Genomic DNA, 27,893 nt, shown 5'->3' with positions numbered 1-27,893 from the left:
TCAGAGCCTGGATCCTGCTTCAGATTCTGCATCTCCCTCTCTCTCTGCCCCTCCTCTGCTCACACTCTGTCTCTCTCGCGCTCTCAAAAATAAATAAACTTAAAAAAAAAAAGGATACTATTAAAAAAAAGAAAATATACGTATCATAATCTTGATCAAAAATCAGAAAAATAGCTAAAATAAATTAACTGGTTTTGCAAAATCCTAAACTATAGCAACTTGAAGAAACTTTTAAAAATTTATAGTTCAGGGGCACCTGGGTGGCTCAGTAGGTTAAGCAGCTGACTTTAGCTCAGGTCATGATCTCACAGTTCGTGAGTTCGAGCCCCACGTCAGGCTCTATATTGACAGCTTGGACCCTGAAGCCTGCTTGGGACTCTGTGTCTCCCTCCTTCTCTCTCTGCCCCTCCCCTACTTGCTCTCTCTCTCTCTCTCTCTCTCTTTTATCAAAATAAACAATTTTTTAAAAAAATAAAATAAAAAAGTATAGTTCAGATAGAATTTTTTTTTCCTTTTTGAGTGCTAAATATGAGTTTAATCTTTACAGTTAGAGAATGAAAGCTGAGACAGTAAATGTACTGGTAAAATGATTAAAATTTAGTTTAGTTAGTGGAGTCACATTTTTAAGGAATTACCAGTACTGTAATTTAAAAGAATGAGAATGATTGCAAGTATTGCTTTTTTGTGCATATGTACATGTATAGTCCCCTGTATACTAAGAGAATGAACATTGATATTTATAAGTGAAAATAATGGTGAAAGACATATAAAATGTTCTTATGTATGCTTTTATTTTCTAGGCATTATATATAAAATGGACTTTTTATCTGAGCTCTATGAAAGCAAAGTATTTTTAGTTTGGCATAGTCAATATTTTTTGTTGAAAACAATAAGGTTATCAACTAACTCCATTTTTTAAAAGCAAAGTTCAATGATCTAAGCCCAATGACTACCACTTAGTCTCTTAAAAAATGGTGTGACTTGAATTGAAATGTGTTTTATTTCTTAAATTGTTTTCATATTTACACACTAGGAACGAGGTTTTAAAGACTTTTGCTGATAAACCTTCTTGTCTTATGACTGCTTTTCCTGTTGTTATATTCACTTATAACTTCAGTTAAGATGCCAGAAATTTATCTAGGCTATAGGCTCTAAGAGGTGTGATAAAAATGAGATTTTTGTTTTACCTAACCATTTTAACAGAAGTATTTGTAATTACATTCTATTAAATGTAGATATTATTGTATTGTTAGTAATATGCTATTATTATTGTTATTATTTCTGCTTTAGTCCAAAGACAGGATTTCCAAAGCAAGTAAAAACATTTTTATGTTGAAATTATGTATAACTAGTTAATTATCTGTAGCTGTCAGAGAGCAAATATTCACAGGGGAAAGACTATGAGAACAATACATTAAAAACACAAAAACGTAAAGTAAAACAATGTGATAAAATGTTGAGAAAATAAGTATGGGAGTATACTTATTAAATAATTTATAATTCATTATTATTAGCCAATATGGGGAACATATACATTACACTCTATTTGAACTTTATCAATTTTTTAAAAAGTGTTGAGAATTTTGGGCACCTGAGTGGCTCAAACAGTTAAATGCCCGACTCTTGGTTTTGGCTCAGGTCACGATCTCAGGGCTCACGGGTTCAAGCCCTGTGTTGAGCTCTGTGCTGATGGTGTGGGGCCTGCTTAGGATTCTTTCTCTCTCTCTCCCTAAATAATTAAATAAACTCAAAAAAGCTTTTAAAATGCTAAGAATTCTATTTCTACTTAACACGAAAGAACAATGTCAAATGTTTGGTTCAGTAGTGTAAACTGTTATCTAATTCTTGACTTCTTAGTGTTTATGAGAGGCTTGCCATCATGTACTGTGGTATGCTACTTTAAAAAGCCATGAAATGGAAGTCCACAGAAAGATGTCTTAGAGTCAAGTTCATAGAGATGTCTTATTTCAAGATCTGGTACAGTCACTTGTTAGCTATATGACTTTAGCCACTAACACCATTTCTGAACGTTAGTTCCATGTCCTATAAATGGTGATTATAGATTTTTTTTGCTACCAAGTAAGAAAGTATTACTTCAGAAGTCTAAAATGTATAAAGTGCCATATTAAGAAAAGTAAGTAGTTCTGGGCCACAAATGTGGATATTGGTAAAGATCATAATCTTTAGATAGAAGTTATCTAAGTGAGATTTCCAGACCCATCACTTCACTTTGTAAGTAAACTTGGATAAATTACACAACCTCTTTAAAATCTCATTTCTCGTTTTTGGAACTGGGTGAAATAAATAACAAATAGTTTAGTTTTTCATGTTTAGTTTTTCAAGTTTATTTAATATTATAAGCAAACATACACTTATATAATTTGGGGACTGATGTCCCAATAAAAATGCTAAAAAAATTTAAAGCCATGAATGACACGGTATGAGTGGTGTTTGAAAGATTGATTCAAAAATGGCAATAGTAAGGATTTAAGATTGAGCAATAGATATAGGAATCTGTAAATCCTTACAGTATTCTGGAATTAAGCTTTAGATTTCAAACAGATGGTGGTAGGGACAATGAGTGGGTGTAAGCAACATGATAGAGAAAAAATTAGCATAAAATAACTGACATAATCAAAATTTAGAAAGAGGCACAGATAATTTTTTAGAAAATTACATATTTTTCAGCAATGCAGAAGACAAAACGGAAACATTCTTAAAAAAATGGGTCTTGCAATGAGGAAGGGAATTTTTTCTTTTTAAAGAAATCATAACTTCAGTTTTAGATATGGGGATTAGGTTACCACAGGTGAAAATGCCCACCAGAGAATTAGAAGAATAGCTATGGAGTTTGGGATTGTAGAAACACAAGGGTGCCAATGAGCTCCGAGCCAATGAATAGGGTCTGGAGATGGGACACAATTTCCTGATAATACAGCCTAAAGAGAACAGCCTAAAGACTAAACTTTGAGGAGTCCCTACTTTTTGTGACCAAGAAAAGTGGAATCAGGTGGAAAGCATGTCCGGAGAAGTTAGCCTTTCAAGAGGACTGGGAATTTATCAAAAGCCACAAGGCAATCGAGTAAAGTGACAAGTTACAGTGTTTAGAGATAAACATTAGGAAGTCATTGATCAATCTTCACAGTTTGATGTCAACCATAAAGAGATCAAGGACTGATTTGAAGAATTCAAACTTTGGTTTTAAGTGATTTCACCTGCTTTTAAAATCCCATAGCAATAATTAATAACATTTATAAAAGCAGCTTAAAGAAAAACCTAACCAGATATAGTACAGAAATAAAATGCGGGAAGCAAGACTAAGGGTATCACCTGTTAGCCTTCCAATCTGCATGGAATCAGGGGCACTGGGGCTTTCCAACACCCGTGGGAAGGAAAGATGAAAAGTTCCTCAACATAAGGTGCGGAGTAGGAACGCGGACAGCATCAGCTGAAAACCTGAGAATGTTGCCAGAGCAATGGGTTATAAAATGCAACATACTTAGTAATGTCATGAGTGACATTTCCACTTGCTCAACCCTATGGGACCTGGCGACTACAAAAGTTAACACCTGGTTCTACACTGGTTATTCTAGGAAGTCAGGTGAAGACTACCTTACAGTTGCTGAACAGAGACAGGCTGGAGATGAGCAAGAGACAGAAAAATAAAGATGATTCCAAATAAAACTGGAAGGCTGAAAGCTAAGTTTAGTTAATACCTGAGATGCAGCATTAGTTACAATAGCCAAGGTACGGAAACAACCTGCGTGTCTGTTAGTGGGTGAATGGATAAAGAAGACGTGGTGTATATATACGATGGAATATTATTCACCTGTGAGGAAGAAGGAAGTCCTACGATCTGCAACAAAATGGATGGACTTCCAAGGCATGATGCTGAGTGAGATAAGCCAGACAGAGAAAGTCAAATACTGCAAGGTGATCACTTCTATGTAGAATCTGAAAAAAAACAAAATCAAAATCTAGAAACAGAGACTAGAAAAGTGCTATACAACGAGAAAGTTTTGAGGATCTAATGTAGAACATGGTGACTACAGTGAATAACACCGTTATTCGATAATTGAAATCTACTAAGAAAGTAGAACTCAAATATTCTCACCAAAACAAACAACTCTCCCTCCAAAAAAACCTGATAAAATCAACAAATAAAGAAAATTATATCACATAAAATAAAAATGGAAGGATGATATTCAAATTATACTAAAGAATAAGAAACTTAAGATGCTTAACAACAGACAGGAATGACCACTGAATAGTTACTAAATTGAAACAAAAACTCTCAAGAGCTGACATCAACTCTACACTTGAAAGAGTTAGTTAATGGGAACAAAGTACTGTGGAATTGACCCAAAACATAGGCAGAGAAATATAAAAAAATTAAAGTACATAAAATGTCAGTTGTAGGATAAAGAAACAGACATTACAAAACCACGTTATTGCTAAAAGAAGCTTGATGGTGAGAAAAATAAGAAATCCAGGGGAGAGCGTATAAAGAGACAAAGCTGGAACATTTTTCACAATTGAAGATGCGATAGATAGCTCATGCTAAAAAATGTAAACAAATGTTCTAAAAAGAATCAATAAAAAAACTTCACCTCAAAAAGACCGTAGAAAAAATAGCAAAATATCAGTGATAAAGATAAAAGCTTTAGTGCTCTGAAAAAGAAAAAGAGAACATATTACCTACAAAAGAACAAAAAAAGCAGAAGGGCAGATTTCTTGTCATCACAATGGAAATCTGAAAAGAGCAAAAAAGTGTAAAAATGCTGAGAAAAAAATAACTTCACGTGTTTAATTCTACCCACAGAAATCCTAACCGTGAATTCATAAGTATGATGATTCACCCAGATTTAATTCATGCTTCTTTGCTCACTATATTTCAAATGAAAATTTTACTTTACGGGAGAACCAAAAAGGAAGGTCCTTCAAGTAGATAAGAGAAGTAATTGTAAACCTCCTTTATTTGGACAAACTCAACTTTATATCAGATTAAAAAAATAGTTCCATATAATTTTAAGACAGGAGAGTTCATGGTCAAAAGCATTAAACATACAAGGAAACATAGCAGTAGTAAAATGGTAGCAAAACAAGATCTACAAATATTTTATTTTTTATTTATATTTTTTTGAGACAGAGAGCACACGAGCACAAGCAAGGGAGGGGCAGAGAAAGAGGGAGAGAGAGAATCTCTAGCAGGTTCCATGCCTAGGATAGAGCCTGCTTTGGGGCTCGAACTCACCACAGAGAGATCATGACCTAAGCTGAAATCAAGTCGGATGCTTGACCACCTGAGCCACCCAGATGCCCCTGATCTATACATATTTTAGATACCAGCATATTCAGACAGAGATGATAAAGTACAGTAAAACCTTCGTCTGTGAACATAATTTGTTCCAGAAACACGTTTGCAATCCAAAGCACTTGTATATCAAAGTGAATTTCAAGAACGACTGTCTCAGTTGGGATCATGTGATGTTTGGCATCACATACTACTCATATTGCAAGATATCACTCATTTATCAAGTTAAAATTTATCAGAAATGGTTGATCAGAAATGTTTGCTCGTCTTGTGGAACACTCCCGGAAGAGCACAAGTTACTCGCAGTCCAAGGTTTTACTGTTTAAATATTTGATATGTTCACAGATGTAACATAGAGTAACAAACTATAAAGAGCAAGAGAACTGTTAAGAGATAAACCGAGTCATGTTAAAAATTTGAAAATAATTTGTTTGCGTATGCATCAGTTTGAACCACGCAGCAACAAACTGAATGTGGTTAGGAACCCCACGCAGGGAAGCTAAGGGAGAGGCTTCTATAGAGAAGATGCAGAAATAAAGCAAGGAAACGATTTGATTGGGTAAGTCGCTACGCTTAAGTGCTTGCCTTATTTGAAAGAGCCTAGTGGGCTCTTCCTGATAGGTTGTGCTACCATTTCATTTCTTCAGATTTGAGCTCATTGGCTCTGGCTTAGGTAGGCTACCAAAGCGTTTCAGTCTAATGGCCTCCCTGCCTGAGACTTTAACAGAACATAAAGAAGGAAGAACGGATTGGAGAAGAAAGAAATTAAGCTGGTAGAAAGGAAACATATAAATTGAAAATGAGAATTTAATGAATCATTTAATACCAGGTTAGCTATAAACAGCAGAAAAGAATTTTTAAAATTGGAAGATTTTCTAGAAGAGATCATAGAGAATGATTTCATAAATCATCTAGTAGATACAAAGAGAAAATACGAAAGAGGATAAGGGACTTAGAAGAAAGCATGAAAATGTCTCGTGAACATTTAGTTGTATTTCCAGGAGAGAAGGGGAAGGGATTGGTATTAGGTATAATTTGGAGAGAAAATGGAAAAGACTATTCCAAATTGATGAAATATATTATAGCATAGGCTTGAAATGCTCGATAAAAAATAATATATATATATATATAAGAAATTCTAGTAAAATGATATATGAGTATTTTTTAAGTAGTAAAATCAGCAGAGAGAGAAGAAGAAAGAGGGAGACTTCAAGAGTGAAAATTTTACGGGCAATTAGCTTAGTTCTCAAAAAAAAAAAAAAGAATGCTACAAGAGTATACCTCATTCCTTCTGCAACAAGTATTTATTATTATATACAGTGAAAACTAAAGATGGTAAGAACTGAAAGTGAACAAAAGAAAGAAAGAGTCAAACAAATATAGAAGCTAAAAATATAATATGTCAGGATATTTCTGCTTACTTCAGTGATGGGAGTAACAGTGAATGAACTAAAAACTAGAACAAAAAAATGAAACAGTTTGCAGTAAATTAACATCAGACAAAGAGAGCAACACCCATGGCTGTCCCAGTCAACTACCCAGAGAGATTTTGTAGGCTGTGGCGTAAAAGGAAGATCCAAGGCGCCTTGGTGGCCCAGACTGTTGAGCAACCAACTTGGACTCAGGTCATGATCTCAGGGTTCATGAGTTTGAGCCCCACATCAGGAGCCTGCTTCTGATCCCGTCTCCCGTTCTCTCTGCCCCTCCCCCGTTCGTGCGCGCACACTCCCTCTCAAAAAAAAATAAAATAAAAGGAAGATCCAGGTAGAGCCTCAAAGGGCCAGGATTGAAAAGAAAGAGCTGGGACAGGTCAGCGTGGTGAAAATATGCTGGGAAAACTAATGACACAAGAGAGCTCCAGATCAGAGCTCCAGAGACTTTCACGTGAGTGCCACCCAGCACTCCCCCATGTGAGCCTCAAAACCCAGAGATTAGAGGAGACTTAGGACAATTCCTGCTGGCACATGCCAGAGAAGAAAATCTCAGAATACCTGGGGCATCAGACAGAATACTCACAAGAGTAATATCCATCAGCGAGGCAAAAGTAACCCTAAGCTAAATGCTGCTCATTATAACAAAAATGAAAAGCAGTCCCAAGAAGATCATAATCCTTCCAAGTGACATAACTGTGATTGTCACAAAGATCCAGAATATTTACAGAAATACAAAACAGTTTGGGTATCCAAAAAACCTAAATGACAAGAGTCAGTAGAAGAAAAAAAATTCTGGGCAAAGAAAAGCAGGAGAAAAATATGGACTAAAAAACAAACAAACAAACAAAAATCAGTCAAATGAAACTGTCCCAGAAATGAGAAGAGTGCTACAATTAATATATAGAAACATTAAAATAGTTATTTAAAAACAGTCTACAGGGGCGCCCGGGTGGCTTAGTCGGTTCAGCGACCGACTTCAGCTCGGGTCATGAGCTTACGGTTTGTGAGTTCGAGCCCTGCGATGGGCTCTGTGCTGACGGCTCAGAGCCTGGAGCCTGCTTCTGATTCCATGTTTCCCTCTCTCTCTGCCCCTCCCCGGCTCATGCTCGTCTCTGTCTGTCTCTCTCTGTCTCAGAAATAAATAAACATAAAAAAAAATTTTTTTAAATACAGTCTACATGTTAAGAAGGTAGAGAAATAATTGAACATGTAGGGTTAGAGACATAAAAGATTAGAAAAATCAAGCGTGATTAATGAACACCACAATGTCTTATATAAAAATTACACTGGACAAGGTTAATGGAAAATTAGATATTTTAGAACAATAGATTAGTTAACTTAAAGACATCACAGCAGAACTTTCTAAAGTGAAGCTTAAAGACAAAACAGTTTTTAAAAATTTGAACAGGACATCACTGAGAAGTGAGACAACTCAAGCAGCCTCAGATATATGTGGAGTATCTGAAGAAGAGGAAACAAAGGGCCGAAAGATCATTTGAAATAACAATGGTTAGAAATTTCCAAATTTTTGAAAATGTAAACATAGATCCAAGAAACTCACATGTACCAGACACAGTCAGAAAATTATAGAAGGTCACATCATAATAAATGTGCTTAAATTCCTCAATAGAGAGACTCTCTTAAAAGCAGCCCGAGCAAAAAATAAAGATCATGTACAAGAAATAATTATATCAACGACCATACGTTTCTTCTCTGAAACAGTGGAAGCCAGAGAACAGTTTAGCAATGTCTTTAAAGTACTGAAAGAATAAAACTGACAACCTGGGATTCTATTCCCAGAGAGAACCGTCTTTCAAAGACAAAGAAGAAAGACATTCCAACACAAGAAAGCTGATTCATCGCTAGCAGAACGGCATTATAAGAAATATCAGAGGAAGTCCTACAGGTAGAAGAAAACACTCCCAGATGGGAGTGGAGATCCACACAAAGGCGTGAATAGCAGCAGGAATGGTAATTACATGGATGACTATAGATTTTTTTTTTTTTAATTATCAGTAAATCCCTTTACAAGATAGTTGCCTATTCAAAGCAAAAATAGTAACCCTCCATGGAGAGGTCTACCGCCTTTAAGGAAGTTTTTCACTTACGAGAAATGTATGACGCCAATGGCACCAAGGCCGAGAGAGGAGTGGAAGTGAGCTACCATAATGGGAAGGGCTATTCTAACGTGACATGGTCCCTCACGTGAAGGCAGATGGTGCTAGATTAACAATGTGCATTACAGGCCCGAACGATCGAACATATTTAGAAAATGGTACTGTTAACATATAATCACAAAAGACTCCCAATTAATCCAAAAGGGGGCAAAATGGGGCAAAGAGAACCAGTGCTTTATTCTGTCTCGTTGACACAGAGTGCGGTCGGAGGCTCACCTCTCCCAGGGGCCCCGCTGGCAGGAGCGAGGAAGCGGATGCAGTAGGGGGGCCAAAGCGGACCACCCTAGCCTACGTTGACCTGCGAAGCGGAAACACTGCGGTCTGGAGAAGCGAAGTCTGACTTGAATCCTCACAAGTGTGTCAGGATCCTCAACCCATTCTCAGACTTGAACCCATTCACAAACCCAGGGCTCCTCAAGAGAGAGAAGGCAGGACTTAGAGCCAGAACCCCATGCACTGCCAGAAATGATTATTGTACGTCAGATGTCAGGAAACTTGTTCTCCGCAGGCCAAGGTGGTGAATCACTCAAGACTGCAATTGTGGAGCAGGCAACCAGCTATAGACTGTGCAAATGAATGAGCATGGCTGCACTGAAATAAAACTTTATTTACCAAAAAAAACCCACAAAAAAAAAAAAAAAAAAAAAAAAACCCGAAAACATCGCTGGGCCGGATTTGATCTGTGAGCCAATCCATGCTGTAAATCATGCTACTGATTTTCACCCAAGGGACCTGAAGCCATTTACCATGGTAACTACGCACTGAGGAAGAGGAAATAACCACACTTCTATTCATTAAAAAAAAAATTTTTTTTAATGTTTATTTTTGAGAGAGAAAGAGAAAGAGCATGAGCAGGGCAGGGGCAGAGGGAAAGAGCGAGAGTGAGAGACCGAATCCAAAGCAGGTTCCAGGTTTTGAGCTGTCAGCACAGAGCCGGACATAGGGCTCAAACCGATGAACCGCAAGATCATGACCTGAGCCAAAGTCGATGCTTAACCGACTGAGCCACCCAGGCGCTCCGATAACCACACTTTTCATTATTACAGGACACTGACTCTGAGCTGTCACTAATTCCTTGAGATCCAAAATGACGCGGATCCAAAATTAGCGACTCCCAGAGGACAGATGATTAATGAAATTTTGTCCCTGTTAGATATACATCCTTGGAGCCCCCAAGAGTTTTGTCCCCAGTTCTGAAATGGTCACATTTAGTAACTCGTAGAACCTCAGCCTGGTTCCCTGACAGGTGGAGCAAAGGCTATTGTTGTAGTAGGTGCTGAGTGCAAGCCACCTTCTAACCGGAACGGAAACCAGAAATAATATGGAATTTCAGAGAAGTGTTAACCACCAATTCCCAGAAAGATGCAAGTGTAGTGATTTATGCCACATAACTGTTCAACTTCTGGCCTCAGATAATGACAATGGATTCACAGAAACTTGCACAAGTGTTTTCTGTATATAATTCCTATCCCAGACATGGTTTTGCAGCTCAAGCAAACCAACATATACCATGGCACACGTGTACCATATTGAACCGACAGGTTTGCCCTGTATCTCTTAGTAGTACGCTGTTGCCGTCCTGTCTCGGGTGTCACCCCCTTTCCAGCCCTCCACCATGATCTCTAGTCTTTCTACTCTGTCCCCCTGGACATCACCCCAATCCACTGCATAGATGCTATCATGGCGATATGAGTAGTAACCACCGTATACGCTGTGGTGAAACAGGTGTGCCGGTGATGCGGAGAAATCCCACCAAAATTCACGGGCATGCCACCTCTATGAGATTTTAAAGCACAGTGCTCTGAGATGTGTCAACTTATATTTTGCAAGGAGAAGGACAGTTGGCGCGTCTGCCCCCTCTTTTCATTAAGGAAAAGGTGCAGCCCTCAGTGAGACACTTTGGGTTTTCGAAACAACACGTACCTCATTTGAGAATGTTATTCCAATCAGTTTAGCCCCAAACGCTGTGCGTTTGCACCTCGGTCCGGAAGATTCTGTAAAGGTCCCGACTGCTGTTCATGTTGCTTTGTAACCTGGGGTGTTTGAAGCATCTACGGGCAGATGGGATGCAGCGAGGAATCGTTTATAGACTTTAGGGGTGAATCACAATGCAGACCTTTACAACTTTGGAGCGTAGCTACGCCAATGACTATAGATCATTATTTTTCTTTTAAAAAGAAGGTTTGACTGTAACCACGGCACCTAGAACAGGGCCTGAAGCATAGTATGCACGCAATCCAAATTTGCTGAAGGGAAGCATAAACTAGAGTGAAAATGGGTTTTGTTTCTACAATTAAATTGGGTTAATAAATCGTTCAGCTATAAATTTAATTCAACTATTTGCTAAACTACATGAAATATGGAGTTTATGTTTGCAAGGTCTTTACTTAGTGCCTTTTATAGATTTTCCATAATACAATTTCCAAGCTCGAGGCAGTGTGGGTAGTCTTCAAGCACATATTGTTTCTAACGCACATTTCATGTCAAAAGGCACCGGGTGATGTCTAATTCCATCTCTTTCCAAATAATTTCCCCAAATTATTCTAACATGCTACCAGGCGCATATGTGGCTTCAGCAAAGATAACATCAGCAACTAGAATCGACTCTTGTTTCCGTCGTTGTTGATGCTCAACCCACAGTATGGCATTTATCAAAAATACAAGGTTTAGTTCTCAAAATTATGATCATTAACCTTCAGATGATAATTTTTGACACATCTGTATTTTCTTTTTATTTCATCACCCTTTTCCCTTAGTCTTTACCTGTCTTGGGATCTTTATATAATTAGTCACAAGGAACAACTGTTATCGCTCATGTATTGATGATGGATTATATGCTAGTTCTTTATAGATCTTCTGATTACAAATTCCCATAAAATACACTAGATTTCAATAGCCTTTCAAGATGAGTTTGTGTTATTGAAGTTTGTGTGTTGGAACTTAAAGGGAAACCAAGAAAGTACTAAAGTGATGTCACTGTTCATTGTCCTGGGTTATTTTTCCCTGTTCTCTAGCTACCACTATCTTACATATACTTCAATGCCTGATCAAGAAACTTTTTTTTTTCATGTTTTACATGGTGATTTAAGTCAGTTAAGATGTTTTCCTTTTTGTGACTCTTTTTTAAAAATATCATTATCTTGAACTGAAACTATAATAGAATTGTGGAGAACAGTGGAGAGGACAAGAATTAGAAGGCAAAATTGGCTTTCATTCTTGCTGTCCTCATGATAGCACACAGCCTCTCTCATTAGTGTCATATACAGTGTTGACATTTATAATCCCTTATACACCAATTTCTATAAATAGGAGGCAAATATCATGCTTACTTTTACAAGTTTTATCTTTCTGTGGGGCACCTGGCTGGCTCAGTCAGTATAGCATGCAACTCTTCATCTCGGGATTCTAAGTTTGAGCCCCATATTGGGTGTAGAGATTACTTTTTAAAAATTTTTTATTTAAATCCAAGTTACTTAACATATAGTGTAATAATGTTTCAGGAGTAGAGTGTAGTGATTCATCAGTTATGCCTTAATGCCCCTTGCCCATTTAGCCCATTCCCCCACCCCAAACCCTCCAGCAACCCTCAGTTTGTTCTCTGTATTTAGGAGTCTCTTATGGTTTGCCTCCTCCTCTGCTTTTATCTAATTTTTTCTTCCCTTCCCTTATGTTCATCTGTTTTGTTTCTTTTTTTTCAATATATGAAGTTTATTGTCAAATTGGTTTCCATACAACACCCAGTGCTCATCCCAAAAGGTGCCCTCCTCAATACCCATCACCCACCCCCCCTCCCTCCCACCCCCCATCAACCCTCAGTTTGTTCTCAGTTTTTAAGAGTCTCTTATGCTTTGGTTCTCTCTCCCACTCTAACCTCTTTTTTTTTCTTCCCCTCCCCCATGGGTTTCTGTTAAGTTTCTCAGAGAAAGACAGATACCATATGTTTTCACTCTTATGTGGATCCTGTTTTGTTTCTTAAGTTCCATGTATGTGTGAAGTCATATATTTATCTTTTTTCTGACTTATTTTACTTAGCATGATATACTTTAGTTCCATCTATGTTGATATTACTTAAAAACAAAATCTTAAAAAATAAAATAAAAACAAAAGTTTTATCTTTCTATTATATAAATTTTCAGTATCTAACACACAGCTGAATTCCATATATCCTAGGCACCAAGTTCCCATTCATTGCTTTTATTTTAAGCTCTTTGGAAAAAACAGAAAGAATGATATCCTGTGGCAATGGTGAAATGAGAATTTTCACATGCTGTTCCAATGAGGAGAAAAAAAATCACTACAGTTGAATTTAAAATACAGTTGTGCCTTATTATAACTTAGTTCTCTATGTCATGGATTCAGGGATGTTGATGTCTCAGAATTATATCCAGTTTAAGTTGCGTCTTATGATAGGTTATGAATGTTGCCTTCTGACATCAGCATTCTGATGGTGCTCCCCAGCATTAGCACGTATCCTAGCGGGTGCGTTATATGCAAATTTAAATCAGAATTGCTGCTAGAAAAGAGACAAAAGAGAGAACCTTCAGAATAGTAAGTTTCTACTGCACATTAAAATATGAAATTCTCCCATAATTCTTCAATTAATGGTATCTATCAAAACCTAAGTGATAGACTACCTGCCAGTGACAAGGAATAAATCATCTAAAGGATTTGCTAAGCATCTGAAAAGAGTTAATACAAAGAGTAAAATTAGTTTCTCATTATTTAGTTAACAGTTGTAAAAGCCACAGTTGTTGAGTGATTTGTTCCATGCACATACATATATCTTGAAGTGCCATGTACATTTCAAGCTCTGGAGATGAAAAATCTGACTAAGTTTTGCTTTCATGGAGTTCACAGTCTAGTTCGTGGCACAGAATGGAAAACAAATAATAGAGAGTGCATAGTGGTATAAACAAGGCATCTATAAGGAGTAGTAGTAGAAAAGTTGGCCATTCTCGCCTGAAGATAAAAAGAGATAGGGACTACTTAACATACTGTATCCAAAGGGAAGCGTAATATAATATATTTGGTGCAAGAATTTGGAATTATATTTATGTTTGGTAACTTCTAACCTTACTGTGAATGCTTCTCACCATGTAATTTTCCCAAAACAAATTTCCAAATAATTAAAAACACTGTCATTTATATTTTATGAATAGATAAAATATTTATAACTAAAAACACTTTCTGTCCTTATTAAATGAATATTAAACAAATAAAACACACTTGACAAAGTTCAAGTTCTTTTTTAGACTGAAAGATAAGATTTGAGCAATGGAAACAAAGTGAGTATCTTAATACTCTAGAACGAGTGCATCTCAGTAAAATAGCATATTCTACTAAACTCACACAGGATATTCTCTAGAATGTTCCAGAAGAGCTATTCTTATTCTTTCACTCTGATATAGTTTGTACTTAAGACTGCAACCTTGGATTTCAATCTGAAGACTTTTTAAAAAAATATATATTCATTTATTTTAAGAAAGAGTGAAAGATGGGGGAGGGGCAAAGGGAGAGAGAAAGAAGGAGAATTCCATGCAGGCTCTGCACTGTCAGCTCAGAGCCCAATGCGGGACTCAAACTCACAAACCACTAGATCATGACCTGAGCCAAAGGTGGACACCTAACTGACTAGTAACCCAGGCACCCTGTCAATCTAAAGACTGTTCTTAAATCCTTTATCTTTTATGGCCAAGGACATGTGTATAGAATTCTTGGTAGATAATTTTTTCCCCCTCAGCATTTTTAATATTTCATCCTAGTACCTTATGGCTTTTTCTACGGTTTTAGGATTTGACTGTTCATCCTATTGAGAATCTCTTGTATGGGACAAGTCACCTGCTCTTTGTCTTTTGACATTTTCATTATATGTCTATCTATAGTTCTTGAATTTGTGCTACTCAGAGTTTGTTCAACTTCTTTGATGTATACGTTAATGTTATTTATCACATTTAGAAACTTTCAGGCATGATTTCTTCAAATACACTTTCTCCCCTTCCTCTCTTCTCTCGTCTTGGGATTATGATTATGCATGTATTAGAATACTTGATGGTGTTCCAAAGTTCTCTCAAGGATTCATTTCCCTTAATTCTTTTTACTTTCTGTTCCTATATTGGCTAATCTTCAAGTTCTGTGATCTTCCTCTTTCAGTTCAAACCTACTGTTGAACCTCTTTAATAAATGCTTGATGTGGCAGTAATTGTATTTTTCAATTCCAGAACTAAAATATTATTTTAGTCTCTTTATTAGTATTTTCTATTTGAGGATATATGAGTCATACTTTATTTCTTTGCACATGGTTTCTTTAGCTCTTTGAATCTTTTCTATAATAGCTGATTTAAAATCTTTTTGTAGCAAATCCAACATCTGAACCTCCTCCAGGACAAGCTCTATTGACGGGTCTGTTTTCATTTATTTCCTATACTTTGTATCCTTATGACTCTCGTTAATTTTTTGTGCTTGAAAACTGAACCATTCAGGTAGCATAATAAGGCACCTTTGGAAATCAGACCACTCTTACCTAATGGTTTATCTTTTTTGTTTTTCTATGTGTTTTGTTTCTTGGTTGTTGTTAATGATATATGCTTACTAAATAACACCACTGGACTAACTCTTTAAATCATGCACTCCCTGGATTGATAGCCACCGAAATCTCTGTGTAGTTGGGTCAGTGGTCAGCTAATAATCGATCAGAAATTACCGTACATTCTTTGAACCCTTACTCTCCTTCTTTTTGCTAATGGTTCTGTTTTGGTATGGGGTGCTCCTTCAACTCTCAAGCAGTTTGAAATTCTACCTTAACTTTTAACTACTGCTTGCACTGTGCCTCAGGATCAGTCAGAACTGAGAGACAGGATCAAGTCTTTCCCAGTCATGCACACAGCCCTACCCTTTGCTAGGCCTTCTAATCTCCAAGAATATGTCAAAACTTTTCACAGCCCCTATGGACACCTCATTCTGCAGATCTATCAAACTTCTCCTTTGTGTTTAGTGCTTTTATTGTCTAATAAATCATTGCCTTTCATAATATCATTACCTTTTTTCTCGTCTTTTAATCTCCTGGAAACTTTTTTTTCTCTTTCACATTTATGTTGACAATCAACCTGGAACTGATTTTTATGCATGGAGTATTGTATGGTAATAAAAATTATTCCAAGGAAAAAAATTGTTCTGCTCCAACTGCTGTACACTTATATATGACTTGTTATATGCTTCCCTTAGTCCAAAACTATATTCGTACCCATAGGACACTTTTAAAGTATAGCTTTGTAATAAGATTTTTGTATTTAGTAGAGTTATCCAGATTTGTGTTTTTTCTCCAAACTTTCTGAACTATTTTTGTTGTCTACATTACTTAAAAATCAGGTGATTATTTTCTTCAAAGAATGTACTATGATTTGATAGGGATTGAATTTATCTTAAAATGAATGTTTGGAATACTGAAAGTTTAGCATATTGGAATTTCCAATCCATGAACTTGGAAAATCTCCTTACTTACAGAGACTTCTTTATGTCAATAACGTTTTGCAATTTGAAATGGAGATTTTGCACAGTTGTACGGACTGGCTTGTGTCCTCCCAAAATTCATATGTTGAAGCTCCAAATGACCATATTGGAGACAGGATTGAAGTCAGAAAAGTAGTGACATAAATCTTCATCTCCAGTCTACAATATTTTCTGAAATATAGATTCACGTAATCCAAACTGCTTGTACTGATGTCAATATTCCTAAATGATCTATTCATGAGTACCTGTCAGTCCACGCTACCCTTTGCCACTACCCTGAAGAGTAACTCAACTTTCCAGGAACCTATTTCTGACTTAGAATTTTTGTCAAGCTTATTTCTGACTTAGAATCTTGATATTATGATTTTCCCTACCCAGAATGTTCTTTATGCAACTGTTTATTCATACATGAGTTAAACAAATGTTTTGAGAATGATTTCTTTATTCCAGTTACCCTTCTAAAGGTTTTACCTGAAACCATGATTAAAGGAGAAAAAAAAGCCTCATTCTCAAGGAATTTATATGTTAGTTCCTATAAAAAACAATGAACAACTTAAGATGTATAGCATAGGAAGATACTCTTTTGAAGAAAAATAAATAGGATAAGCAAAATAGAGAGTGTCTATTGGGTGGAGTGGAAACTGCTAATTATAAACCATAAGGGTAATTATGGCTGTGATAAGGTGACAGAGACCTAAGAAAAACTGATGATGTAATCCATGTGAACAGCATTACAGGTAGAAGAAACAGTCAATGCAAGGCCCTGAGGTTAGGATGGGTTTGACTTATTTAAAGAACAGCAGTAAACCAGAGTGTCTACAGCAGAGAGAACAATGGAGAAATAATGAGCTATAACTAAAGATTTGTTTATTACCAACAAGTAAATGGGAAGACTTTGGAGAGTTCATGTGCAGAGAAGATGCCATGAACTGAATTGTGCCCTCCTTTCCTGACCCCCACTTCCATAAATTCATATGTGGAAGCCCAACCCTCATCTTTTGGTATTTTGAGATGGGGCCTGTGGGAGGTAATTAGAATCAGATGAGGTCACGAGAGTGAGATCCTTACGATGGAATTAATGGATTTATAAGAAGGAAGAAAGATTACACTGTCTCTGCCATGTGAGGGCACAACAAGAAGGTGGTTGCAAGCCAGGAAGAGTACCTCTCTCTCCAGGTACTGAATAGGCCTAGCACCTTGATCTTGGGCTCTCCAGAACTGTGATAAATAAATGTTCACTTTTACACCACCCAGTCTATGATGTATTGTTATAGCATCCCAAGTAGACTAATACAAAAGTTATATGCTATTATTTCTATCTTAAAAAGAATATTCTGGCTGCTGAGTAGAGAAAAAATAAGACTGGCGGCTTTCAGAACAATCTAAACAAGGAATATTGGTGACTAGGGCTACATCACTAGTGAAGAAGGTGATGCGATTCACATCATTTTGATGTGATTTCCTTTGAGATACCTTAGCAATGGACTTAGCAAAAAGTCCATGAGGCGGATAAAGAGTGACATGGGAGATATAAATTGAAAAAATTCCAAAGCTCTCACAAGGGAATATCTTAGATGTTAAGGCTAAGAAAAGCCAGTAGGGAGTATTGATTGGTCACTCAAAGCATTCAGTAGAAACCCCCAAAATGTTACATGTGAGTCATAGGAATAAACTATCACTACGATGTAGGCTACTTCATACCAACTTGAACAAAGCTTTAAAGATCAAATTGACCTGAAATTCACTTGAATTATCAGCCCTAAAACCCTAAAACTCTTTTAGGAAGGAAACAATATACAAACTTACAATAGTTTAAAAATGACAATTTATAACATTTCATCAAAGTACTAAAGACTGGAAACAAAATCTAAATCACAAATGGATGAAAAAACAGTCATAGAAAAAATTAGATATTACAAAAAGATAGATTTATCAGAGGAGGACGTTCAAACATTTTTGTGAATGTGCTCATTGCTTAAAGATTAAGAGAAAGACAAGTGAATAAAAAAGAGAAATGGATGATATAATACACAAAAGGATATTTCTAGAGATTAAACATATAATATCTGAATTGAAGTAAGTTAGGTAGGCCTTAACAACATAATAGATACATAAAATGTAAGTTCAGTGAATGAAAAGAGATAGATAGCAATAGAAACAAGCCCATATAAATCTTATTATAAATAAGTGTAAATAACTGAAATTATATTAAGTACATTATCTTAAAACAAAATTATTACATACAGACATTTAAAGAAGAGTTAATATCTATTCTCAAACTGTTCCAAAAAACAGAAATAGAAGGAAAACGTCCCAACTCATTCTATGATGCCAGCAATACCTTGATTCCAAAACCATACAAAGACCCCATAAAAAGAGAATTACAGGCCAATATCTCTGATGAACATGGATACAAAAATTCTCAACAAGATAGGAGCAAATTGAATTTGACAGTGAATTAAAAGAATAATTCACCACGATCAAGTGCGATTTATTGCTAGGTTGCAAGTGTACTTCAATATTCGCAAATCAATCAACATGATATACCACATTAATAAAAAAAAGGATAAGAACCATATGATCCTCTCAATAGATGCATAAAAAGCATTTGACAAAATATAGCATCCAATCTTGATAAAAACCCTCACAAAGTAGGGGTATATAGAACATACCTCAACATCATAAAGGCCATTATACAAAAGACCCACAGCTAATATCATCCTCAATGGGAAAACGGAGAGCCTTTCCATATGGTCAGGAACAAGAAGACAGGGATGTCTGGTTTTACCATTACTATTTAACATAGTACTGCAAGTCTTAGCCTCAGCAATCAGACAACAAAAATCAATAAGCGACATCCAAATTGGCAAGAAGGAAGTCAAACTTTCACCATTCGCAGATGACATGACACACTATGTGGAAAACCTGAAAGATCCCACCAAAAATTGCTAGAACTAATACAAGAATTCAGAAAAGTCACAGGATATAAAATCAATGTACAGAAATCTGTTCCATTTCTAGACACCAACGAGGAAGCAGCAGAAAGAGAAATCAAGGAATCAATCCCATTTGCAATTGAACCAAAAACAATTAGATAACTAGGAATAAACCTAACAAAGAGGTAAAAGGTCTGTACTCTAAAACTATACAACACTTATGAAAGAAATTGAAGAGAACACAAAGAAATGGAAAAGCATTCCATGTTCATGGATTGAAAGAACATTGTTAAAATGTCTATACTATCCAAAGCAATCTACACATTTAATGCAATCCCCATCAAAATACCTACCACCAGAATTTTTCAGAGCTATAGCAAACAATCCTAAAACTTGTATGGAACCACAAAAGACCCCAAATAGCCAAGGCAATCCTGAAAAAGAAAAGAAAAGCTGGAAGCATCACAATCCCAAACTTTAAGCTATATTACAAAGTTGTAGTCATTAAGACTGTATGGTACTGGCACAAAAACAGACACATAGATTAATGGAACAAAATAGAAAACCCAGAAATGGACACACAACTTTGTGGTCAACTAATCTTTGACAAAGCATGAAAGAATATCCAATGGTAAAAGTCCTTCAACAAATGGTGTTGGGAAAACTGGAATCAGCATGCAGAAGAATGAAAATGGACCACTTTCTTGCACCATATATAATAATAAATTCAAAATGGATGAAGATCTAAATGTGAGACACGAAACCATCAAAATCCTAGAGGAGAACACAGGCAGCAGCCTCTTTGACCCCAGCCATAGCAACTTCTTACTAGACATGTTGCCAGAGGCAAGGGAAACAAAAGCAAAAATGAACCATTGAGAATTCATCAACATGAAAAGCTTCTGCACAGTGAAGGAAACAATTACCAAAACTAAAAGGCAGCCTACAAAATGGGAGAAGATATTTGCAAATGGCATATCTGATAAAGGGTTAGTATCCAAAGTCTATAAAGAGCTTTACAAACTCAATACCAAAAAATCAAATAACCCAGTTAAGAAAAGGGCTAAAGACATCAATAGACACTTTTCCAAAGAAGACATCCAGATTGCTAATAGACACATGACAAGATGCTCAGCATCACTCATCATGAGGGAAATATGAATAAAAACCACAGTGAGATACCACCTCACACCTGTCAGAATGGCTAGCATTAACAACACAAGAAACAACAGGTGTTGGCGAGGATGCGGAGAAAGAGGAACCCTCTTGTGCTATTGGTGAGAATGCCAACTGGTGCAGCCACTCTGCAGAACAGTATGGAGGTTCCTCAAAAATTTAAAAAGAGAACTACCCTATGACCCAGCAATTGCACTACCAGGTATTTACCCAAAGAATACAAAAATACAGATTCAAAGGGGTACATGCACTCCAATGTTTATAGCAGCATTCTCAACAATAGCCAAACTATAGAGAGAGCCTAAGTGTCCACTGACTGATGAATGGTTAAATAAGTTTCATTATATATTTACAACAGACTGTTACTCAGTGATCAAAAAGAATGGAATCTTGCCATTTGCAACAACAAGGATGGAGCTAGGATGTGTTACGCTAAGCAAGTCAGTCAGAGAAAGACAAATGCCATAGGATTTCACTCGTGTGATTTAAGAAATACAACAGATGAACATAAGGGTGAGGGGAAAAATAGAGAGGGAAATAAACCTTGAGAGGCTCTTAAAGACAGAGAACAAACTGTGGGTTTATGGAGGGAGGTGGGTGGGGGATGGGCCAGATGGGTGATGAGTATTAAAAAGGGCACTTGTGATGCTGAGCACTGGGTGTTGTATGTAAAGTGATGAATCACTGAAATCTACTCCTGAAATGAATATTGCATTCTAGGTTAACTAACTAGAATTTAAATAAAAATGAAAAAAAAAAGCTATTGTTATAAAGCATTAAACAAAAGATATCTGGGAAACTACCAAATGTCTGGAAATCTAACTAAATGCTTCTATATAATGCATGAGTCAAAAAGAAATCATAAACAAAATTAGAAAATAGTTTGAATGAAACGTAAATTAAAATCAAATTAATCACATACTGTGTAATGCAGCAAAAAAATAACACCCGCAGGAAAATTTGAGTTAAGGGCTTAAATTCCAAAAAAAGGAATGGTCCAAAATCAATGGTCTAAGTTACCACTTCAAAGTTGTTCAAAAGAAAACCACAGGCCCAAATGGCATCAGTTAGGTAAAGGCCCCAAGTCAGTAAACCAAGACCTAATACCTAACCTAAGTGTTGTTACAATCCCCCAGAATTTTAACCTTTAACTACTGAACATAGGAATTTCCTGGTCATCACTAGAAAATTTACTAATAGACCCCCATGTGTTCCCCTTGGGAAGGCAGCATTACCTAAAACAATGGATTTTTTCCTCAATAATTTCCTTTTTTCCACTCTCTTTCTACCTTTAAAAACTGTCCTTTTCTGTAGCTCTTTGGAGCTCTGCTCTACTTGCTAGACAGGATGCTGCCTGATTCATGAGTTGATTAATAAAACCAATTAGATCTTTAAAAGTTATTCGGTTGAATTTTTGTTATTTAACAAAGCCTGCCCAAAGAAAGACAAATTAAAATGTGCAGAGAAAATAATAAAAACAAGACTAGAAATTATTATAAAAGAAAATAAAGAAAAAGAGAAAAATGCGATGATACCTAAGGCTGGTTTCGATTTGTTTTGTTTTGTTTTTGTAAGAAACAAGCCTTCTGACTAGACTGTAGGCAATTGCCAACATCAGAAATTAAGGAAAAAATATAAAGATGACATATAAATTAAATGATTAATAAGAGAACATTATAATTTTAAGCAATAAAAACACATTTCAGATTATTTCTCAAATTCAAAATATCTCTTATAAATGTAGGTGAAAAAATTTGTAACCAAAATTTGACAACTTGAATCTAGTTATGTGTTGGAAAGATGACATACCATGACCATTTGAGGTTCATTTTACAAATGCAAGTTTGGTTTAACAAGTCAAGAATCATGAATGTAGTTTACTATGTTAACAGAATAAAAGAAAAAAAAATTCTAATCTTGTCAACAGATGCATAAAAATCATTTGGCAAAATTCAACACCCATTCATGGTAAAACTCCTCAGGAAACTAAAAACTGGAATGGAACTTCCTCAATCTAGTAAAGGACATACATAAAAAGTCTACAAACATGTGATACTTACTGGTGAAAGGTGAATATTGTCCCACCAAGAAAGGGGGCAGATAAGGAACATGGCTCTTGGTAATTGTGTTTAACAACTGTGCTGGAGGGCATAGAGGGCAAAGGGGCAATAAAAGAAAGAAAATATATACAGATTAAAGAAAAAAGTAAATGTGTCTTTAGCTGCTGATAATGTTATTATGTACCCAGAATATCCCAAACATTCTATAGAAATGTTTCTAGGGAAAATGAAAGAGTTCAGCAAAATCCTAGAACACAAGATTATTATGCAGAAATCAGTTGTATTTCTACTTAAGAGCTACAAAAGTTCAGAAACTCCAATTTGAAAAATACTGTGTATAATAGAATTATATATTTAGAATAGAATTCTAAAACATGAAATATTCAAATTTATTAAAATGGATCCAAAAATGTTAAGCTAAAAACTACAGAACATTAGAGAAATTCAAACTTGCATAGAAAATAAGAAATATGGCATGGTCGGGGTGCCTGGGTGGCTGAGTAGGTTAAATAGCCAACTTCTTGGTTTCGGCTCAGGTCGTGATCTCACAGTTTGAGATCATGTTTGAACCCTGCATTAGGCTCTGGGCTGACAGTGTGGAGCCTGCTTGGGATTCTCTCTCTCTCCCTCTCTCTCCACCCCTCCTGCATTCTCTCTCTCTGTCATTATAAATAGATAAAACTTAAAAAAAATATGACATCGTCGTGAATTGGCAATTCACTATTGGGAAAGATACAAATTCTCTACAAATGAGTCTATAGATTCTATGTAATTCCAATAAAAATAAAAATCCCAAAAGCGCTTTTGTAGAAATGAACAAGCTGAGTGTAAAATTTATATGAATATGCAAGATGTAGAATACCAAAAAAAAAAAAAATTGAAAGAGTAAAAACATGTTGGAGTCTTGATTTTAAGACTTCCTAGAAAGCTACAGCAATCAAGACAGTTTGATTACATGGATAGATTCGCTGTTCAGTTGAAGACAACAGACGATCCAAAGCTGATACATATATGGCCAAATAATATCTGATAAAGGTGCCAGGGTAATTCAAAGGGACACAGGACTTGTTTTTAATAGACTGTGCTGCAGCAACAGAATATTATTTGAAAAAAAAAATCTATGACATCGACTTCTCACTGTATACAAACATTTACTTCAAAGGGATCGTATACTAAACTTCAAGTAAAAAACTGTGCATGCACCTCAAAGAGCCCTACCAGGTTCTCACAGTGAATCTCAGAGGAAATTCTCTTCTGGCAGGAAGAAGGGAAAAGAAATTCTGAAATAAGCCCAGGGCTTTCCATTCTTGCTATATTTTTCAAGAGAAACCATTATACTAGAGCCTAACTGACCTAGGGAAAGGAAATACCCAAATGCATCCCATTGTAGCCTTCTTAGTTGGGGAAGGAAAACAGCACAGGTTCATTAAAAGACTGAGACATAATTATAGGACTACAGAAAGCTTCTCCATCGCCAATCTCCACACTTGAGCACCACGTCAGTAGGGTTCCAATATTATAACAAAGATATACAACTGAGAGAATGGTACACGTCAGACATATTTAAGAAGACTCTAGGGAAACCCAAAGTAAATGAGGAAAAAGAAACAAGAGTAAATTTTAGCTTCTGACATCTACAGCTGCAGCAAACATTAAACACAGCTTAATTCTTAGTCAGATAAACATAAAAGCTCACACTAAAGTCCTTTTTATCTCAGTTACTTTATACTCAGAACATCCCATAAGGCCTTTAACAGAAAAGTGTAAGGCATACTATAAGGAGAAAATGAAACCCACCCAGAAGTTGAAGTGAGAGAGCATGCATCAGATCCAGACTCCAATATGACAGGGAAGTTAGAATTATCAGACTCAGAATTTAAAACAACTACGATTGATGTGAAAAAGTGGACAAGATGCAAGGACAGATGGGTAATGTAAGCAGAGAAATGGCAGTTTGAAGAATCAATAGAAAATCCTAGAAATCAAAAACTGTTTCTGAAATGAAGAATGCCTTAGACAGGCTCATCAATACACTGGACACAACTAAAGAAATTGGTAACATTGAGGAAATATTATCAGAAATTCCTACGACAGAAATGCAAAAAAAAAAAAAAACATTAAGGAATTAAAAAAATTAATTATTGTACAATTATTTTAATTATTATACAATTTATTTTTGAAGGAAAGAGAGACAGAAAATGAGTGGGGGAGAGGGAGACACAGAATCTGAAGCAGGCTCCAGGCTCTGAGCCGTCAGCACAGAGCCCGATGCGGGGCTCCAACTCATGAACTGTGAGATCATGACCTAGGCCGAAGTCAGATGCTTAACCTACTCAGCCACCCAACTGCCCCCAAAATTTTTAAAGAATTAAAAGAAAGAGAATATTTGAAAACTGTGAGGCAATTAATAAAAGGGTCTCATGTATAACCGGAGTATGAAGAGAAGTTGAGAAAAATTTACAGAGGAAATATTTGAGGCAACAACAGAATAATAATAATTGATATCAAACTATGGGTCCAGAATCTGGAAGAAAGCCAAGCAAGATAAACACACATGAGAAAAAATCTACACCTAAGCATATCATATTAAAACTGCAGAAAACTTTTAAAAATCTTCAAGGAAGAATAAACATCTTGAAAGAAGTCAGAGAAACACCTTATTTATAGAAAGAAATTATAAGAAACAAGTATAGAAAGTTCATCAGTTTCAGACACCACACAAACAAAATGAGAATAGAGTGAAATATTAAATGTGTTGAAATAAAAAAATCCAACAACCTGCAATACTGTATTCAATAAAATTATCCTTCTAAGAATAAGTAAAAACTTTCTCAAACAAAACTTGAGGGAATTTATCACTGGCATACCTGTTTTGCATGAAATGTTTAAAGTTCTGCAGAAAGGAGAAAAATGATATATGTCAGAAACTTGGATCTACATAAAAAAAAGAGCAGTGGAGAAGGGATACATGAAGATAAAATGAAATCTTTTATTTTCCTTATTCTGAGTTCATCACACAGATAAAAGTTTCTTCGAAATGACAACAGCAAAAATATGTGTAGTGATTATACTCATATATATATTTGAGAATATAAGTGAGTAAATAAGTGAATATATATATGGATAAAATAAATGAATGACTGCAGTGTTACAAGGGATGTGAGAGAGAGATTGGGAATACTTTGTCATCAGGTACTTGAACTCCCTGTGAAGTGGTATGGTATTTGAAAGTAGACTTGGAATAGTAAAGAACAATGACTCAACAACTAAAAACATAAGTATGTGATGTGCTAAGGAAAGGGGAAAACATAGAATTTTGTAAACTGTTCAATCAAAACCAGAGAAGGCAAGAAAAGAGTGAAAGACCAAAAAAAAAAAAGTGATGTCAAAGGACAAAAAAAATGGAAGAAAGTAACAAATATGGCTGAAAGTTTGATTTAATGACACTAGAGGCAGCATAATTGGGGTAAAATAGGCTATCCTGATATAGTTCAGCCACATACTAAAAAATATATGAGCAAACAACAGGACCCAGGTTATGTGAGTGAGGGGGATTATTAATATCCATATTTACTACATTTTCTAAAATTTCCAATTTTGAACACCAAATGTAAAACATGCACAAAATAAAAATAAAAACAACACACACACGCACGTGCACGCACACACACACGCACACACACAATGAGACATGCCCCATACACTGGAGGTGGGGCATTTGGGGGAAGGGAAAGAATGCAGGAGAACATGCTTTCAAGAGAGTCCAGGTAGGTTTAGGGTCTGAGCAGACAAACATTTCAAAACAGTCATTATGAGATGTCCAAAAAACTAAATACTGCTGGGTTTAAACAATTACTGGGAGAAAAAATAATTTCTCATCAAATAAAGAAGAGAAAAAAGAGATATAAATTATTTCCTCAAATATTATTTTTTTCCAAATGGAAAATCTGGAGCTAAAAAGTACACAAACCAAAGTGAACAAACAATTCATGAGGGTTCGACAGATTTGAGCTAACCGGAATAAGAATAGATACACTCTAAGAAAGATGAGTAAATATTAGTCAATTTGATGACAAAGACAAAATGCAGAAAAGAGTCAGGGGACTGTAGGCATCATCAGCTACATTATTAAACACACATGGAAGTACCAGATGGCGAGGAGAGAAAGAAAAAAAAAGTATTCAAAGATAAAATGTCTGAAAATTCCCAAATTTAAAATGAAAACTTTAAGCTACACACACATGAAGTTCAAGGAATTACAAATGGAATAAACATAGGTATCCACACTTAGATATATTATGGTCAAAATGTTGAAAGACAAAGACAAAAAAAAAGGGAAAAAAAGAGCAAAATGATTTTTCATATACAAAGGAAACTGAATAAGATTAACTTTTTCTTCTCAACAGAAACAGTGGAGCAAAAAGCTACCAGAATGATATAGTTAAAGCGTTGAAGGAAAAATCTAACCGAGAATGTTATATGTTTTAAAGTTATAATTCAAAAGTCAAGGTGATTGCATCAAATGGATTCCCAGGAACAAGGCAGAAGGGTTACATTTTTCTCCACATCCTCCCCAGCACTTATTTTTTGTCTTTTTGATTCTAGCCATTCTGACAGGTGTAAAATGATATATGGTTTTGATTTATATTTCCCTGATGACTGATTATGTTGAACGTCTTTTCATGTGTCTATTGGATATCTGTATGTTTGGATTTTTTTGTTTGGTTGGTTTTTGGTTTTTTGGTTTTTGGTTTTTGTGGGTTTTTTGTTTTGTTTTTAAAAATATCTATTTAGGTCTTCTGCCCATTTTTTAAATGGATTATTTGCTTTTTTGGTGTTGAGTCACATAAGTTATTTATATGTTTTGGATATTAACCCCTTATAAGCTATGTCACTTGCAAATATTTCCTCTCGTTCAGTAGTTTGTCTTGTCATTTTGTTGATTGTTTCCTTCACTGTGCCAAAGCTTTTTATTTTGTAGTCCAATAGGTTACTTTTTCTTCTTCTTCCCTTGCCCAGGGAGACATATCTTGACAAATGTTGCTACAGCTGATGTCAAAAAGATCACTGTCTATGTTTTCTTCTAGGAGTTTGGTGGCGTATGTATACTAGGGAATATTATTCAGTCATAAAAAAAAGAATGAACTCTTGCCATTTGCAACAACATGGATGGACCAAGAAGGTATTATGCTAAGTGACATAAGTGGGATAGAGAAAGAGAAAAAATACCATATTCTTTCATTTATATGTGGAATCTAAAAAACATAACAAAAAACAAAACCGGCTCTAAA

Source organism: Lynx canadensis, chromosome F2, assembly GCF_007474595.2.
Source record: "Lynx canadensis isolate LIC74 chromosome F2, mLynCan4.pri.v2, whole genome shotgun sequence".
In the NCBI taxonomy this organism is placed as follows: Eukaryota; Metazoa; Chordata; class Mammalia; order Carnivora; family Felidae; genus Lynx; species Lynx canadensis.
Note: the sequence above shows the minus strand (reverse complement) of the source record.